Raw genomic sequence first — 18,494 nt, 5'->3', positions numbered from 1 at the left:
AGTGAGGAGCAGATGTAATCCTTGACCAGCTGTTCAAAGCACTTCATCAATACAGCGGTGAATGCCACTGGGCGGTAGGCATTCAGGCAAGCTGGTCTTGTTTTCTTGGGCACAGGAATGATGGTGGACTCCTTGAAGCACAGGGGTATGACAGACTGAGTCAGGGACAGGTTGAATATCATTATGAACACTGGCACTAGTTCGTCAGCACATAGTTTGAGGACCTGCCCACTGATATCGTTTGGTCCTGCTGCTTTCTTGGTGTTCACACACTTGAAAGCCCTCCTGGCGTCATGCTCAGAAAGGGTGATAGGTGTGAAAAGTGCACCCACCAATCCATTAACCTCTGCTTCTGCAGTTTTTGCTTGCTAGCTGCCAATGGTATCATGGTGGGCATAAAAGTTGTTGAGCTCAATTGCTAAAGACACATCATCACTTGACAAGGGGGTTGGGGGGTTGGGCTTTTAATCTGTCATAGTTCTTAGACTTTACCACATGCTTCTGGGATTGCCCTCCTGGAATTGCAGTTCCACTTTCTTCCTATAGTCCCTTTTGCCTCCTCTACTGCTCTTCTTACATTGTAGGCTTCTGCTTTATAATCGTCCATGTTTCCAGACTGCAGCCCTAAGTTGTAGGCTGCAGTGGTGTGTTTATGGCATCTTGGATGGTTCTGGTAATCCATGGTTTCTGGTTGTGGAATGATTTAACTGTAGTTTTGGTTGCCATTGCTTCTGTTGTTTTATAAATTAAATCCACCACAGACTCAGTGAATCCATTGATGTCATCGGTGACAATGACAGTGGTGTCCTGGAACTTGCTATAGACTTTTACTGACCTTTCATATCACTGGGGGCATGCATCATAGTTTGTTTACATATTTTTACCTCAGCAAGATGGCTGCATGGTCACTCTTCCTGAACACAGGTAATGATCCTGTTCTGTATCCATCTTTGAATGGTGTGTGGCAGTGATCCACAGTGTTTATTCCCCTTGTGGCGCGATAAATATGTTGATGGAAGTCAGGCATAACCTTCTTAAGGTTAACCAGATTGAAGTCTCCAGCTACAATAAGAGCAGCATCAGGATTACTGATCTGTGAGCAGTTCAAGTCTTTGCAAAGAGCCAACAGTTCAGTCTCTGTATTCACCTTTGGTAGGATGTTGACCGCTGTGATAATGACTGATGTAAATTCTCTCAGTAGAAAGTGCGGTCTGCATTTAATTGACAATAACTCCAGATCAGGTGAGCAGGAACGGGATAGCACTCTAATATTCACACTGTCACACCAGTCCTTATGCACCATAAAGCACACACCTCCTCCTTTTTTCTTGCTAGCGTCCTCTGTCCCATCGGATCAATATACAGAAAAAGAGTCATATGGTTGAATGACGCTGTCTGGTATTCCAGGATTTAGCCAAGTTTTGGTGAAACAAAGGACTGTACAGTTCCTGATATCCTGTTGGAAACTGATGCAGGGACAGAGATTGTCCAGTTTATTACCCAACGCCTGTACATTGGCTAGCAGGATGCTTGGTAGAGAAGATCCATAAGGCCGTGAACACAGCCAGTGTTTAATCCCTCCACATTTTCCTCAGTATTTACATTGTTCACTCTGATGTTTACATTTGAAAACCTTGTCCAGCCAAGTAGCAGAGTCAGCAAGAGGAGAGTTTCCAAAGTGGTGACCTTACCATTTCCCTATCCTGACTCATATTCATATGTTATCATTGTCCAATATTGTCTAATATTATTCATAAAAGTGTACAAATTTAGCGGAGCTGACAGAGAGGCGACTGGGAAAGTCTGCACCTTCTAATTGAGCATGTCAGGAAATATTTACAGAAACTGTAATCTAATCACTGGCATGGCAAAAAATCCTAGTAAGATCCTAGAGACTTCAGATGGTGTTCCTCAGTATTTCTAAAATCCTGGCTATGGCCCTGCAAGACATGGAAATCTAAAGATAGTCACATTCAGTGGTCACTATCACATCAGCAAAGCTGAGGCAGACTGTCAAAATTACATTTAAAGCATTTGTAGTTACAAAATTATAGTCTGTCTTTCCTTTTGGAGGCACAGACATCAGTTTGGCAGGGATGTTGGTTTTGCATAATTAGCTCAGGATGGCTTTATTAATAATGCAAATGAGCTCAAGACATTTCACACAAACAAATGCACATGGCAGCGGTTGCTATGTGACAGCTGAATGATGATGTTTTCTTTATGGTGTGTTTATGAATAACAACCGTGTGGCTCCAAAGATGATCTCCTCTGTTTGAGTGTTTTGATTACACAATGGAAAGGGGAGGAAGGGGAGTTAAGGGATGGGATGTTGTATTTGTAGTTGTGGCTGTCATTCCTATTAATAGTAACAATATCATTATTACCAAATTAGTTTCTGGGATCTGGGAACAAGGAAATATCTCTAAAAAGAAGTTTAAAACACAAGTAGACAATCAGACAGGCTGTAAAAAATGTTAAGGTTAGACAAACTCACTTGAAAGAGAAAATGAAGGTGAAACAGTAAATTATTACTCAAAATGTCTGTTGTGACTATCCATCACACTTTACAGACCATCTTCCAGTTTGATCTACCACACACTACACAGTTTTCCTGTGCAATGAGGGATTATTAGAAATATTTCAGGTGTGCTCATTCAGTTTTACCTCTGGTTGAATAGGTTAGGAAAATGTGGCTACTGTGTTGATATGGCTAACTGATAATCTGGCTTGGTTGTCAATTGTCTAATTGACAACCACCTGTTTCTTGCCCTGTTGGACTTCCTAGTAGCAATGTTGCAGTGTTCGCCTGAGGTCTGTGCTCACACACCTAACCTGTTTTGTTTGATAAAACAAACTCTGGTGGATTTGCCTGTTTATTGTGGTTTGTTTGGACCAGTTTGAAAGCTGTTAGGCAAACTCTGGTGCAAATTGGGTCGTTTTCAAACCTATTATTTGTTTTCTTTGGTCCGATGGTCAGTGGATGAGTTGTTAACTTGGTGTGTTTTCCCCTTGGTTTCTTTTCACACAGAGAAAAATCTGTGTGAAAAGTGGACCAAAATGCATCACTACTAGCCACATGAGAATGTTCACTCCGCTTACTGGTCAGATGTGTGTGGGGCGGGAGCAAGAACATAAACACAGGAAGAAGGTCCGGAAGAAGCACCTCTGGCCAGATGCAACATTCTTGTTGTACTAGTCCAGGTGAGACCTCATTTGTTCTCCAGCTAGCTGCTAGCAACTGATGAGTTTACTCATCTGCATCCATGCAAAGCACACCTGGCTACAGGAGCTGTTTAGCTTAAACTTGCAGAGTATGCCTTGTAGGCGGGTCAGATTGAGTTTGGATCATGTTTCCCCCAAGCAGATGTTATGGCAGAAAGAGATGGATCATAGAGGAATCAGATGGTCGAGACACAGGTGTCAGATGGGGGAATCTCTTTATTCACAGCGGCCCTTCTAACAACGTAGTCAGTGATATCTTCCCGTTACAGAACGTGACATGCCTTTTTATACTTAAGACAGGCTGTGTGTGTGTATATGTAGACAGGTTTCATCTTGTTTACCAGACTCTAACTATCCCAAGGGGGAACTTTTCTCAATTTCATTTATCTTGGACTTTGACCAAATGTGAGTAGGTGTCTCTGCACTATGGGGATATTTCTTAATTTCATCTCTGCACTCTGTGTGTGTGTGGTGTACTTTGCCCCTTTCTCAATATTCCAGATGTCTCCCATTTGTTTGGCGGGCTGACATATTTGGCATCAGTACAGGTCCTGATGACCTTGGTCATAGTGACCTGGCCCTGAATTGCCTGCTCATTTCCCTACACAGACTCTGGTGCAGTTCATTCGCAGTCTAAAACTAACAGACCAACCAAAGGATTTTATTCAAAAGCTAAACTAATGTTACTGTAAATCTATCTGCTGATTGTTTACTGTTCAGGAAGCGATATTATAATCAGTCTTACCTTACTAACACAATAAGCAATCTGTATAAGCATTGCATATATTTATGCAAACAAAATCAGCAATTGCCTCTTCGTCTTTTATGTTTGTCATCATAACATGCAGTGGATTTGGAGTCTACAACAATGTTATTATGTTATTTCTCAGTGAGGTCTTTGTGACATCAGAGAACATGAATATACACATCATTAATGTGCTGCAGGATTTGCTGTCAGTCACTGGAATTTGATTCCTCTATGTGTGTCCATGTGAAGATGATGATGATGCAGGATGTCATCACCAAAAACTGTCCAATCAATGAGTTGCCTGTCAGTCCAGGCGACTTCAGGTTTACTCTGGCTTTGTAAAAAGCCAGCTTGAACACCAAATGGACCAGTGGTAAAAGGCAACAATGTCCCATTTTTCCCTTAGTCTGGTCCAAATGATGAGAGGATGTGCGCACGGGAACATGCAGACGGTGAAATTCACACCCTGCAGTCAGTATTTTCAGCATGTTCAGTAGTCTATAGAGTGAGTATAAAAAAATAAATGATCAAAGTTGTAATAAATTTTGTCATTTTCTGAAAGACTGCTGAAAAATAGCTTTATTATTTAAATAATTCTGATGCCGTTTGCCTTAGTTGGATAGTCAAAAGTGTAGAATGAAAGGAAATATAAGAAGAGAGAGCACCTCAGGCTGCTGGCCCATCACAGCAACCCATATCTCTTTCTGTCGGCAGGAGTTTGCATTGACATCATAGCTGCGCTATCTTCAGCCGGGCTCAGACTACTGGAGTTTTAAAATCCTAACCGATTTTGAAATCGGGTTGCATTACGCACATAAGAAGAAGCTTCACAGATGTTTTTCTCTCCAATCTCAAACATGCACACTACAAGATTTGAAAGTAATAGCGCATCACACAATACACAGGGAGCAATGCTCCACCTCACATGATCTTTGGTGACCTCATGACGAAGCAGATGTAAACAAAATCGATACTGACATGGTGCAACAACATGTTTTAGTAATGCTATGCAGTGAGAAGAATCAAAAGCAGAAGGCTAAATGAGTCTGGATGAAAAACTGGTTGAAGAGACGCAGTCAACACAGGTTGTCTGTTCTTCAGTGGGAACTGGAGGTGAGATTTTAACTCAGTTTGAATATCTGTCAACAGTAGTATGCTAACTAAAGTTTTCTGTTGCTTGGCAACACCAATGGCTGCTCGAGGACTAACATTTCCGTCTCCTTGTGGACTTGTCTCTCTTATTTGCTATTGTGGTCCTGCTTGGAAAGTAGTGATGTAATCATCCAGATTTTAACTCCTAAATATCAGAGAGATGAGAACTCGTGTTTCGGCTTGTGGCTTCATCAGGGACCCTGATGAAGGCCACAAGCTGAAATGTGTCGGCCAACTAATAAAGTTGTTCTTCATACTACAAGTGTTGCTGGAGTTCTCATCTCTCTAGACTTCTTTTCCTTTCTCCGTGCACCTTGGAAATAGGTGAAGTTGTGCCAGAGACCTTTACTCTGCAACTCCTAAATATCAAACATGTTTGAAATTATCAAGGCGGCCCCGATGAGTCTGCGAGCAGCTCTGGGGGTTTAAGATTGGATCTGTAAACCCCTAACATTACTAGATAATCTGGGCCGAACATTGGTACCAACAAAGGTCCCAGACATGATTTCTCCTCCGATTGTCAGGAGAGGTAAATCAGGGATAAATCGGCCCAAAACTCCTGTAGTCTGAGCCCGGCTTTAGATGTCTGACATTCTGTTAGTTTATAACCCCAGCAGATCTCTCCGGTCACAAGGTGGAAATCTCCATGTGCTCCATGTGCTTAGAGCACTTTCAAAGTCTGGTGAGATGGCATTCAGTATTTATGCGCCTAAAGAATGTAACAGTTTGCCTGCTAAAATTAGATTTGTTCCAACACTGTGTTCTTTCAAAACCAAACTAAAGACCTTCATTTTCACTCAAGCATTTTCTTTTGTATGTTTATATGTTTACATAAATATGTGTTTTTATGTATATCTATGCATGGATGTTTCTATTTATCTGCACATTTTTGCTGTTTTATTTTTGTTGTTTTTATCTAAGGCACTTTGAACTTGAATTCAATTTGAATTGAATATCTGGAGATATGTGAGAGGATAATCAGCAGTTGTTAGCACTATGTCATGTCTACCTGACATGAATTCCACTGAGGTCTCCCTACTGTGGCACAGTGTGAAAATGGACACTGAGATATTCTCTGTAGATCATAATCATCACTTCTGTGTCACTGTTGTCCTGTCAGTGGTGTTTTTCTTTGGTAATGCGAGATCCACTCGGCTGACGTGAAGGTTTGAGTTACCCTGAAAAGGATGTGGTTGACAGTTAAGTCATGAAGACAGCAGTGTTCCCTGTCAGAATAAAAGTGTGCTCTCAGACAACAGAGGCACTCTGTTGCACTGTAATCTGAGGCTAAATGTTAATCTAAAGATCCACCTCTTAAGCACAAGCGTGAGCATGAGTATTGACAGACATCTTATGGTGCGTTGGCTACTCTGCTGGCAAATGTAATTGAAGACAGGTGATATTGCTGTCCTGAGATTTGCTGAGTGTTTGCTCTTGGAGCCCTCCATCAGTGCTCTGCAGTCCCATGTGATCCCTGCATACCTGATTTACATGGATACTCTGCAGGAAAACGCCTGGACAGCACAAAAATAAAGGAAGCAAGGAAAGAAGACAGACATGAAGCCATCTCTCTGCCTTTGGTCAACTAAACTATGCATCATGTCCAGGACTCTACACTCATTGACCAGAAAACAGAAATGCCATTGTGATGTATTTCAGTGCAGTGAACACATCTTTACATAGTTTCCTATTTAGAGGAGTAAAAATAATAGAAACACTTAACAATATAATGCAATCCAATGCAACAACACCACAACCTGAAGCGAGTTAGAGTCAAAGCAAATTAAATTTAATTTCACTCACAGGACTGTTGTATTGCTTAAAATGTCCTAGATGTACTAAATCTACCAGGGTTTATAGAGCAACATATTCGAAATAATTGAAAGACGCACTCTTTGAAGTTACAATTCTCAAGATGTTTTACATACAAAATCCCATTTTTTCTATTTATCCCCAGCATGTTTTTCAACAATAGACCGCCACTTTGTACTGTATAGTAGTTTTTTTTTTTCCTCTCCTGCACAGGATTTAGATTGTGTTCCCACTATGAGGGATTCACAGGAAACAAGTGGTCCAAATTAAATGACAAAATTAATAGTTTGCCCTTTAGAACAACACAGCGTCTAAAACTGTCAAAACTGTTCCAAATCAGTTACGAAAATAAAACAACTTTCTGATCTTACCGCTATGGTTAAGGTTTGTTTAATGGGTTTAGGATACTTGGATAAGTTAGATAACTTGGATAAGTTGGACCTTTGTCATCATGGTTACAATACTAACCCTGTGGTTAAGATATGACCATGGTCATAGTTTAAAGAAAACAGCATTGACTGTTGGTAAGAAACTGGAAACAAACAGTGATCTCTCATGTTAAAGTCTAATGTTTTTTTGATAAACATATGTAGTTTCTGGACATTTGCTGAAACAACTAAAGATGATGATGATGATGTTTTTCTTGGGAGGACAGTCTGACAGGAAATAATGTATTGTATTTATTTATTGGACAGTGTACAGTTTTTAACATAAATGATGCCCTGTACCAGATTTAGCTTCAAGCTAATTTTCATCTGTAGTTCCTTACACATACACCCACAATGTCAACCAGAAATCAACAATGCAAGCATGTCAAACCAAAAGCAAGATTATTTGAGAATCCAGACTCAGTGGCCACAGAGCTGAGCAGCCTTCAGCAGATCCTTCAACCTGGTTCTGAATGCACTGATTGAACATCATATCATCAGGCAGGACATCCCACTGAGTTGTGACTCTCACAGAGAAAGCTGATTGTCCAAATGCAGTGTGAGAAAATGGTATTGTACAATCATGTATAAAGGATATTCTGGAGGTTCTAATAGAACTTACTGAGCAAGTGTACACAAAGTCACATAGTTCAGGAGGGGCCAAACCATTTAACATTTTATAAACTAGAGACAAATTTGAGAATAATCTAAAATTCTCAAAGCTCAGTAAATTGCAATAAATAAATTGTAATTTGCAAATACTGAACGTAATGTGCATGACACCATTAAATCATTCAGGTCTTTAGTGCAATAATTCCTTTCAGCCCACAGTTTGTTTGGCTGCACTGTAAACAGATACACCAGTTCTTCTGTCATATTTCTGACAAAGTGGCTGCTCTAGACATATTTGCTGGTCTCAACACACTTGCAATTATCACCCGTAATCACAGCAGTTGTCAAATACTGAGGACTAAAATCTTACAAATTATAATCTTATGAAGCTTTCACACCAAAAGCTCAAGTTTGACATTGTGCAGAGCATGGCTTAGTAGCTAGATGTGTCATCTGACTATAGAGGCAGAAAATGGGAGAACTGTTCCTACATGGTGCAACTAAAATAAGTGACCAGTGACTTAATGACAAACAAAATAGGGATTTTAAAAAGATAGTAGTGTCTAAAGTTGATATATTCCCCTATTCATATACACTTAAAAACACCAATACCCATACATGTACATATTAATAATGTACCAAGCTAAACGGTGTCCATGTAAAATATTTATATTCACCTTAACATGAAATCTACTTAGCCCATGCAGTAGAAGTCAGTAGTACTGCTGAAACACTGGTAAGGATATTAACCAAGACAGTAAGATAAGATAAGTGGCTCTGAGGAGACAGACGTTTGGAGATGTGTCAAATTCTTTATCCATGATTTCTGGAATAACTGAGGGAATCTTTCTACACAGCAAAATAAATGAAGGCATACTGCACCTTTATAGGTTATGTGCATAAATTTAAAATCCAGTTCCTGCGTATTAACTGAGGTGCATTTTGGGAATATCATTTCACAAATTTAATTGCAGTAAGTTTAATAATTCAGTTCAATAATATTGATCTCAAACTAATTTGACTGCAGCAAGCAATGAGTTTAACACAGTGTCATATAATGTATTTGTGAGACTCTATCCTTTTGACTGTCTGTGACTGATTCAGTTTGGTGATCTTAAAGTATGATTTTTTTTTCATTTAAACTTCAAAATGTAGACATCTGAGTTTGATATGTCAAATTAAATCTTAATCTGTAAACAAACAAATCTAATTATTTAGTGTAAATTAATGTGAGATTAGTAAAGGTCTCAACAGTCTTGGTCAACATGTGTCACACAAACAATATCTACCTGAATATCTAGTTTCCCGCTTTAGGGCAGGCAGGTGGAAACTAAATCTGTGAAGGGTACAGATCCTTTCATTAACTACCTATAGCCAAATATCTCAACATAACACTTGAATTGAAACCCCATCAACATAAAGCAGTAATATCACGGGTCTACCATAGTCACACTGACAACAGACAAACAGCAGCGTGCTACACAAAGGCCACAAATTTTGAACAACAATCCACTGTAGTTTGCAGGCAAGATAGCTAATTAGTAGGTATGTTTAATGTGTTGCTCAGCTGCAGCGCATTAGACATACCTACAAATGTCACCGCTGTCCAGTTAGATGCTGATGTGGTCCTTACTCCTCAATACTACTGCTATCAACACACTGTCTGTCCATTACTTGAGGCTACAGCGCAAGTTTGCTAAATTTGTCTCTCATTGCCTCGTCAGGGCTCAGCTTGCCAGCTGCTGTCAATCAAACCCTGACACACCCTTCCAGGCGGCTAAAAGCAAAATGAGCTTTTCTGGTATTTTCCATGGATGTATTAAGAGAAGTGAGTATGGTATGGTCAGCCTTGCTGCCAATTTCCACTTGCAGTATTGCACCCATAGACCACCATTTTAATAGAGACATCCATAAAACTGTTGACAGGACACCACAAACTGCAAATAATAATTATAATTATTATTATTATCTTGGTATTATGAATTTTTCATCCATGAAGGTTTCATATTTGTATTTTATTATAAATTTATAAGACTTTCCTTGATCCTAGAGAAGTGATTTTAAAATCTGTGACGTCATCCCAATGTAAAGTTTATGGGCTGAGCAGGAACTGGCAGGCTGCACAAAGTGGAAGCAAAAGCTAGAAATTTTTCAGGCCCCTGCATCAGGCAAACAATTTTCATTCGATTGAATAGGTGCCATTTTTGAGTCTGGTGATACTGTGTGAATGATTAGATTTCCTCTAATGGATTGGGACCTTGCATGGTAGCCCCTGTACCCATTCAGTGTATGAATGTGTGAATGGGTAAATGTGATTTTAAAAAGCGCTTTGAGTGGTCGGAATACTAGAAACCATTTCTTCATCTTAATAATAAAAAAGATAAATTCTTCCTTAAAACATGATATAATGATTTTTGACTGCAAAAAGAAATGACTAAATGTGATTTTAGTTGGACTTTAAGAGTTTACACACCAGAGTAGATACTAGTAGATACTATAGAATGTCTGCCAAACACCATGTGGGTCAGTGGTTTATTCTGTCTATTTAAAACTAAATGCGTCCCCTTTGTCCACCAGCGCCCTCACTCATGAATTAATAGGTTGTCATGGAGAAGGATCTATTAACTCAGATTGCATTTTACTGAGATGTGCAATTTACACCTACCATATGAAAAAAATCACAGCTACATTTTTCTTCTGCTTCTGTATATTTCTATTAGCACAACAATTTTGTTCATGTCAGTTGGGCCAACATGATTGGTTGAACAACAGAAAATTAATTGTCAACAGTTTTGATAATCAATTAATCATTTAGGTACTTTTTTAAGGCAAAAAATGCTTACACTTCTCTGTTTGCAGTCTCTGAGATGTGAAGTCTTTTATGACAGTACACTAAATATCCTGGGTTTTAGACTATTAGTTGCACAAACAAGAAAACGTCAACTTGGGCTATAGGAAACTGTGTTGCACACTCTTCATTATTTTCTTACATTTTGTAGAACACATCAGTGAAAGCAATCAATTATGAATACTGAAAATTATAGAATAATTGTCAATTCAGGGTGAGTAGCTAGAAATGTATCAGAATTGAACTGCAGACATATGACTCACCACGGTCTATATCGGAATGGTTGTGTAACCATTTGCACGAACAAACAGGAGAGTTTCTATATGAGCGGCAAAAACAAACAAACCTGACACAGAGCAAGCATTTCCTCCATTCACGTTATTCATTGTCCTTCCATCCTACGAAAAAGAATAGGTAAGTAGGTTTTTTGCAAGGGATGTGAGATCTCCTCCACTAAAGAATCATTGCCTTTTCATGTGATTTCACTTTAGATAATAATGTGTTAGATCTTCAAAGCCTCAGCACTCATCTGCAGCCCCATACCTAGCCTTGCAACTTCCTCTGAGGCAAATGTATTATTAACATGACAAAAGCACCGTGGCCTCTCACTGCCCTGCCATTCATTAGCATTTATATAGATGCTGGACGCCATGGCAGACTGCTGTACAGCTTAATTCAGAGCAGCATGCAAAGAACTGACAAGGGGAAGGAGAGCAGCATGAAACAAAATATTGATGGATGGCAGAGGAAGTGCAGAAGCCGGTATTTGTCTGATGGGGATGTCATGCTGTCCCTAGAAGTATTGTTTTGTCCCTGATGTAACAACTGATGAGTGCACGCCTTCTCTGCTTTGTGTCATAGAGGCAAATCAAATGAGACAAGCCCTGTCTAATGTATCAACTAACAGTGGTATTACCCTTACACGCCCTCAATAATGTAAGGGATTCATGGTGTTGTTTGGGTTTAAGAGGAAGAGATTTGAGTTGAAACTTCTGCTGAGGATTTACAATTAAAGCAAAGGGACCTGTTTTCCCAATAGCAAAACAGATGCTGCATACATCTGGACAGGTTTTGTTTAAAGAATGAGGCAAACAGGAGTCATGCAACTTTGTGTCAGAATAAACACACAAATACGTTAAAGGGTAAGTCTAGTGGTATTCTGTATTTTTGTTATTATCACCAAAACCCATGAAAAAAACAAAACCATCAATCAATTTATTTTAAGTATTGTGTGTGTATTCAAGCCTGATATCTCTGTGCCATAGAGCTCCATTGTTGTCGAAAAACACGTCAATTAGCCACACTGTTGTACTGGGTGACATGTTCCTTCATTACCATGAGCACACACACTGTAGTTTATTTTAAACTTAATCCACACACACTGTTCTGCTGCCCGAAATACACACTAGAGCACCACATTTCAATTATTTCTGCAGCTGAAAATAGTCCCCAACAAACGCACCATTTCCTCCTGTTTGAGTAACATTTGTTGAAAAGTACAGTGTCCTGCTGTTTCAGGAAATGACTGAGCCTTTTTAAAAATGAAAATATATATATATGTGAGTTGTTTTTAAAGATTTATGTCGTCAGACGAAAAAAATGGGCTTGGAGCTGAGTGCCACAGGCAGGATAGGGAGGACAGAAATTATTGATAGACTAACACATTGTTGGTTTTGGGCCTTTCCTGGGATTTGTTGATAATAAGAACGGTTTACAGCCATGCTAGGGGCTGTACTTAGGCAGCTGCTTTGAGCTAAATACTAATGTCAGAATGCTAACATGCTCACAATCAGGGTGTGATTTGCCAGGGGGGATGGTGGGGATTTCCTCCCCTCTGGTCTATATCCCGGTTCTGCCCAATGGGGACAAAAATATATCCCCCTCATTGTGATTTATACTCCTTTACCCATAGACCATATAAAATATCTAAAATAAAAATAGGCTATTTAAAAAAAATCAGGTAAAGTTCTGCAACATGACAACAGTGTATAGTGCAAACAACAATAAAATCAGAAATGGATTTTCACTGTCAGCGCTTGTGTGACATTAGAGATGACATGGCGTCTAGGATACATGATGACGCAGTAAATGGACCAGGGGTTGCCTCCCTCCATGCTCAGAGATTTGCAGAGATGTGGGTAAAAGAGGGGCGACATGCCACAGATGACTCCACAGGAAAGCAGAAAAATAAGACAGCAGTCCTTCATCAAAGCAGATGTCTTTTCTTAATCTGACAAGTAGGCATATACTGTATCCTATTTATTTTTATGAAGACAGCATGTTGTCATAATTTATTCAATATTGAAGTTTGCTGCACGCTGCGCATACAGCTGAGTTAAACAGTGACTTGCAACAATGACATTAAGTATATTGGCATGTCTGGCCAAGTGGCGCTATCCACAGTACTGAAAGGAGCGTTGGGGGATTTAATTCCGGCATGTTAAATTAGTAACCTTTTTATTTAGTTGTATATGATCACAACTCCTATGTGTCTGCATGAAAGGACAAGACATGAACTTGACATCACATCGCTGAGATTGAAAATATCACGCTACTTGATGAATTACTTTTAAAAAATGGATTAAAATGTTAAGCTCAAGTTCAAGTTCCATAATTATTTTATTAATGTTCACAATTATTTCAAAAATGTTACTGTAACTAGCTGCATGAAATAGCCTAATAGGCTTCATAGTCTATATCGGCCCACTGTGGCTCTGATTTATTTTCATTTGTTCACTAATGTCATTATTTTTGCAAAGATTAAGTCATAAACCAAAGTATTGGACAAAGTGAAAATGTGACCTGCTAGATGAAAGGACAGAGGATCACCAAAGTCACCAAGATTCATTGTTAGGGAACATGAATTTCTGTACCAAATGTCATAGCAATACATTTAGCAGTACTGAGATATTTCAGTCTGGACCAAAGTGGCAGACCGAGAAATCCTTGGAGAAATTCAGAATAACAGCAGCACCACCCTTTAAGAACAAGAGATCTGAGTTGAAGTTTATACTGGAGATGTACAATTAAATTCATTAATTAAATTTTAAAAAATTAATTAAAGCAATTTATTTTCCCAACAGCAAAACAGATGCTGCATAAATCTGGCCAGGGTTAGTTGATGATGAGACAAACAGCAGCCCACACATATATAAGACACAAGTAGGAAATCAGAACACTGTCAGTGAGTCTCCATTCTATGCTACATACTTATTGTATGTATTTTGTAATATATAATGATTATCAAACACTTTTTGCAGTTAGTATACAAGAAAATCAACACACTTTACCATTTTCTGCTAACTGGAAATCATTCAAAACATGCACTGACATCAATCAAACTGCTATGTATTGTTTTTCTATTAATATTTAGTTTGGCTAGATATTGTTAGACCTTCTATACTACCACACCACAATTAATTGGTGGTAAGGTGGTGATGATAAAGCAGTGTGCATTTTTGTTTTCTTTTTCTTTCTTTTGCTTATATTCGTAAATTCCTTTGTGTACTCCCCTTGTAGAACTGGGTGTGCATGTGGTCTGTGTGGGCATATTTTTTTTTAAATTTATTTTAATTGACCACTGTGGTGGCACTTATGTTTATTTGTTGTGTGCTTGTGCTTGTGTGCTAAATCAGCCTCCTCGGTTAGTTTAATAAATATATTTCTAATTTATAATCATTATATATTTAAAATATATCCCACCCAGCAGGCTATCTTGGCTCAAATCACCTCTAGTTTGTCCTCTTTGACTAGTTATGTAATTAAATATTCAGTTAATTTAACTAATGTAGAGTGCACAGCATGGAGGCTATGTTTGTGTTTGTTTTTGAGATCAGTCTGTTGTAACTGAACCGTTGAGCTCAAGTAATGTGTGTACATGTTTTTCACTGCTCCTGTGATTTGATCACATTGCATTAGATATCTAGGGTTAATGTAGCTAAATCTTCATATTAACTTGTTCAAAGAAGCAGTGAGGGAGGCAAGGTCTTCTTTGCAGAGGTGGTTATAAAGCAGCAGCTAACAGCTGCATCATGAAATATTGTATCTAGCAACAAGTTTGTACACACTTTACAGCCAATAAGTAAGTTGAAAAGTGTTTCTGTATCTTTTGTTAAACTTAGTGGTATGCATGCTTTTTTTGACTGTAAAATTTGAATTTCCTTGACCCTCAACGTGTACACCACGCCCTTCCAACCATTGTGAATTGGCGGCAGCATGGCGCAACTCAAGGTAGCCAGTAGCTGCTACTCCTGTTGATCTTACCAATGACCTGCAGGTTGTTGCTCTCTACCTACTCTAATCTTACCGTGTAGCTTAGTGGAATGGGTTTTGGTTTAAAACAGAGGGAGCAGTTGGCAACATGACATAGTTAATGAAGCAAGTTATCTGACTAATATCAAAAACATTGGTTTTTGGTTCAGACCAGATAGTTAAACTTGATGTGATGTCTAAGACTAGTATGGCACCCTCATGCTCCTTGCATTTGTTGACTCCTGTCTCAGTCACCATGCTGAAGAAGATGCATGCACCCTTGAATTAGTGTCAAACTACAAAGAACACCATACAACAAATGTTAATAATTTTGTTCATACTGTAAATTACCAACCAACATTGTACTCAAATGCGTCACCACTATTCAAACATACAAATGTAATCTCACTATAGCTTATTTATAAATTAGAAATGGTAAAGTAGATTTTAGTTTACATTAATCTATATGTTAGCTGCTACAATGACATATATTCACCTTCGTAAAACATGAAATAATGAGCCTAACTCAAAAATACTCTTTTTTACAATTAGGTAGATGTCTAAGTAAAATACAGACAATGCTCTCAAAGACAATCGGTTCCAATGAAAAACATGCTGTCTTACGGAGACTGTCCTCTCAAGAAAAACAGCATCAGTGGTTTCAGCAAATGCCCCAAAAGTGGCATGAGGTCTTCCAACTGAACTTTAGCAGCCATGGGAATAATTACTCTTGTCCATCAAAGGCAAAAAAGTAAATAGTGTGATAGCCACAAAGTGGGAGGAGGGTGGTTGGATGTGTTAACAAAATGTCTTACCATAACCCTAACCAAGTCACTTTTGTGCCTAAACCTAACCAAACCAAACCAAACCAACCCTTAAGCACAGCTGTGTAAGATCAGAAAACCCTGACCTCCAGACCCTTACTATCTTCATTGTGACATAAATAACACTGCTTCCTGTATTGGCACTGAATGTTGGCAGTTGCATAAATCGTGAGCTATGGAATTGTCCAATATGAACCTAATTTCTTGGAATATTGGGCTGCCTTCACAACATAAAATACCCTTTTTTAAAAGTGGTGAAATACACCCCACATCTATCATTTTGCTGCCGACAGTGTGGACGTGATATGATGCTGATGCAATCTCATAGTGGCTCTACAGACACCTGTGGAAACCTACCTTACATACATGACTGCATGCAGAGATCTTGAAGACTTTCAGTGGTTCCACATTCAAATTCTCATCTCATCTGCCCAATTTCCTAAAATTTCATAAGGACTTATTAGGTGGCTTGTTCAGATCAGCAGCTGCTTTCTTCAAACAATCACGTGTGTTGGACCCATGTTGACTATTCTTCAGTCGAATTTTGCATTCTGTTGACGTTTGTGAAGTTATATTAATGAATAACCAAGTCTCAGCACCAGCAATTACTTCTTATCCATCAGAATGATAGATGGCATTCGGCATTATTTATTCAAGGCTTTTAAAATTAACATTCTCAGATAATGCAACCCCTCCATAAAATAGGCACCTGCCTTCAAAAACATGCACTGGTCAAACCCTAATTAGTAGTTCAGCCCAGAGTCTGTTGTGCCAGCACGTAATTGAGCAGAGACAGATATATGTGGAAGGTTAATTGATTAAAAATGCACCCTATGATTTTCATGGCTCAAACCTCCAGAGCTATGGACATACTGCAGATAGATGAGATATTGATAACAGTAATGCAGATAAAGCAGCAAAAACACATGCTTTCTATGGAACCTTTCATCTTGACGCACACGGCACTGTTTGATTATGTATGGAGCTGGGTCTCATATAGAGAGGGATTCACTGCAGGGGCCCTTCAATAGCTGATCAACATAGCTTCATGACATTTTGGCTTTTCAGTGTCAATTACGGACGGATGCACACACAGAAACACATGCAAATCCACTCCACCGTGGAAAGCGCCACATTTCTTGTATCCACATTTCTCCACATGAATTAATCATTCCTGGCCACATAAGGAAGAAAATTGCAGTACATATTGCAGAATTTATTGCCAAATGGACTGTATTTCATTTCAAGCCTCATTAGTCAGCAGAGGCCACAAAGCCAGTGCCTGGATCACCTTTGCCATTAGTGTTGTTCTGATCTAACTCTGACTGATTGGGTGCTAGTACTCTGCTCCTTGCTCTGACATGGCTTCCAAGAATGTAAGATCAGTATCACTTCAGTGCATACCCTGGATGAGACACTGCAGATGGATTGTGACCTGACAGGTCTATGACTCAGGAGAACAAGGGGAAATGTCTTTTTGGACAAGGTTTATTTATTGGATTGTTATATATTATCAAGATAACCAACAAGTCCTCCAAATTAAACAACGACATAGGTTCTTTGTACCTGCACTCCAGAACAACCCATTGGAGCGTAATATGCCGCTTTCCAAAACCGTTACAAATCACTGTTACAAAATAATTATGTTTTATGATGTGACAGTGCTGTGGTTAAGGTCTGGTTAGGTTTAGGCATGAAAACCACATGGTTAGGGATAGTGAAAGATCATGGTTTGCTTTAAAATGTTCATTTGAAATGTGGTTACTTTCTTAAAGTTAGGCAACCCTCATCATCAAGGCAACAGTATACACCGCATTACAGTTTTTAAAAAAATGTCCTGACTCACAGTTTTAAACAGGAAGCAAACGGTGGCCTCCTGCAGCCAGGTCCACTTTTTGCCATCTAATTAACTATCTAGCCAAACACCCAACCCGCCTCCTCCTAATAAGGAAGTCCCCTTATATAAATGTCATCTGAACTGCATCACTTCTCCGGGTCATAATTACTATAGCCACTAGATAGCGTCTGTCACTCAAACGTAACTATAGGTCAGCTTTAGCAACTGAATTTACGACCTATAGGGTTGTTTTTCTTGGAAGGACAGGCTTAGATATTGGAGTTCACACAGAGCATGAACACAGTCTGTCTATCTTCAAAAAGAGAGCAAGAAAAAAGACAAGGAATTGAAGATTGATGAAAAATCACAAATGCCACAATTTCAAAGAGAGAGGCCAAGAATATCAAACGGCTTTAAAGTCATTTTGGGAAATACAGATGAGAAGATCAATACCAATTTTGCCTGTGCACTCGGTTCAGAGATGTGTCATGGATGTGTAAAGCTTAGCTCAGCATAAGGACTGGAGGTGAGGGAAATCTGTTAGCTTAGCTCTGTCAAAAGTGAAAGAAATATGCTGCCAAACACCTCTAACATATTTAAATGTCTTATTTAAAGCTGCATCAACTGATTATTTATTGGCCATCTGGGAGCAGCAGCATACCTGCCAACACTCCCAATTTACATGGGAGTCTCCCTATTTTTAACCCTTTGTGCTCCCAATTGGTAATTCCTCCTGTTAATCTCCTGATTTCAGTTT

This window comes from Thunnus thynnus, chromosome 1 (genome assembly GCF_963924715.1).
Source record: "Thunnus thynnus chromosome 1, fThuThy2.1, whole genome shotgun sequence".
NCBI lineage: Eukaryota > Metazoa > Chordata > Actinopteri > Scombriformes > Scombridae > Thunnus > Thunnus thynnus.
The sequence above is the reverse complement of the archived record's forward strand: the minus strand, read 5'-3'. Positions refer to the sequence as shown.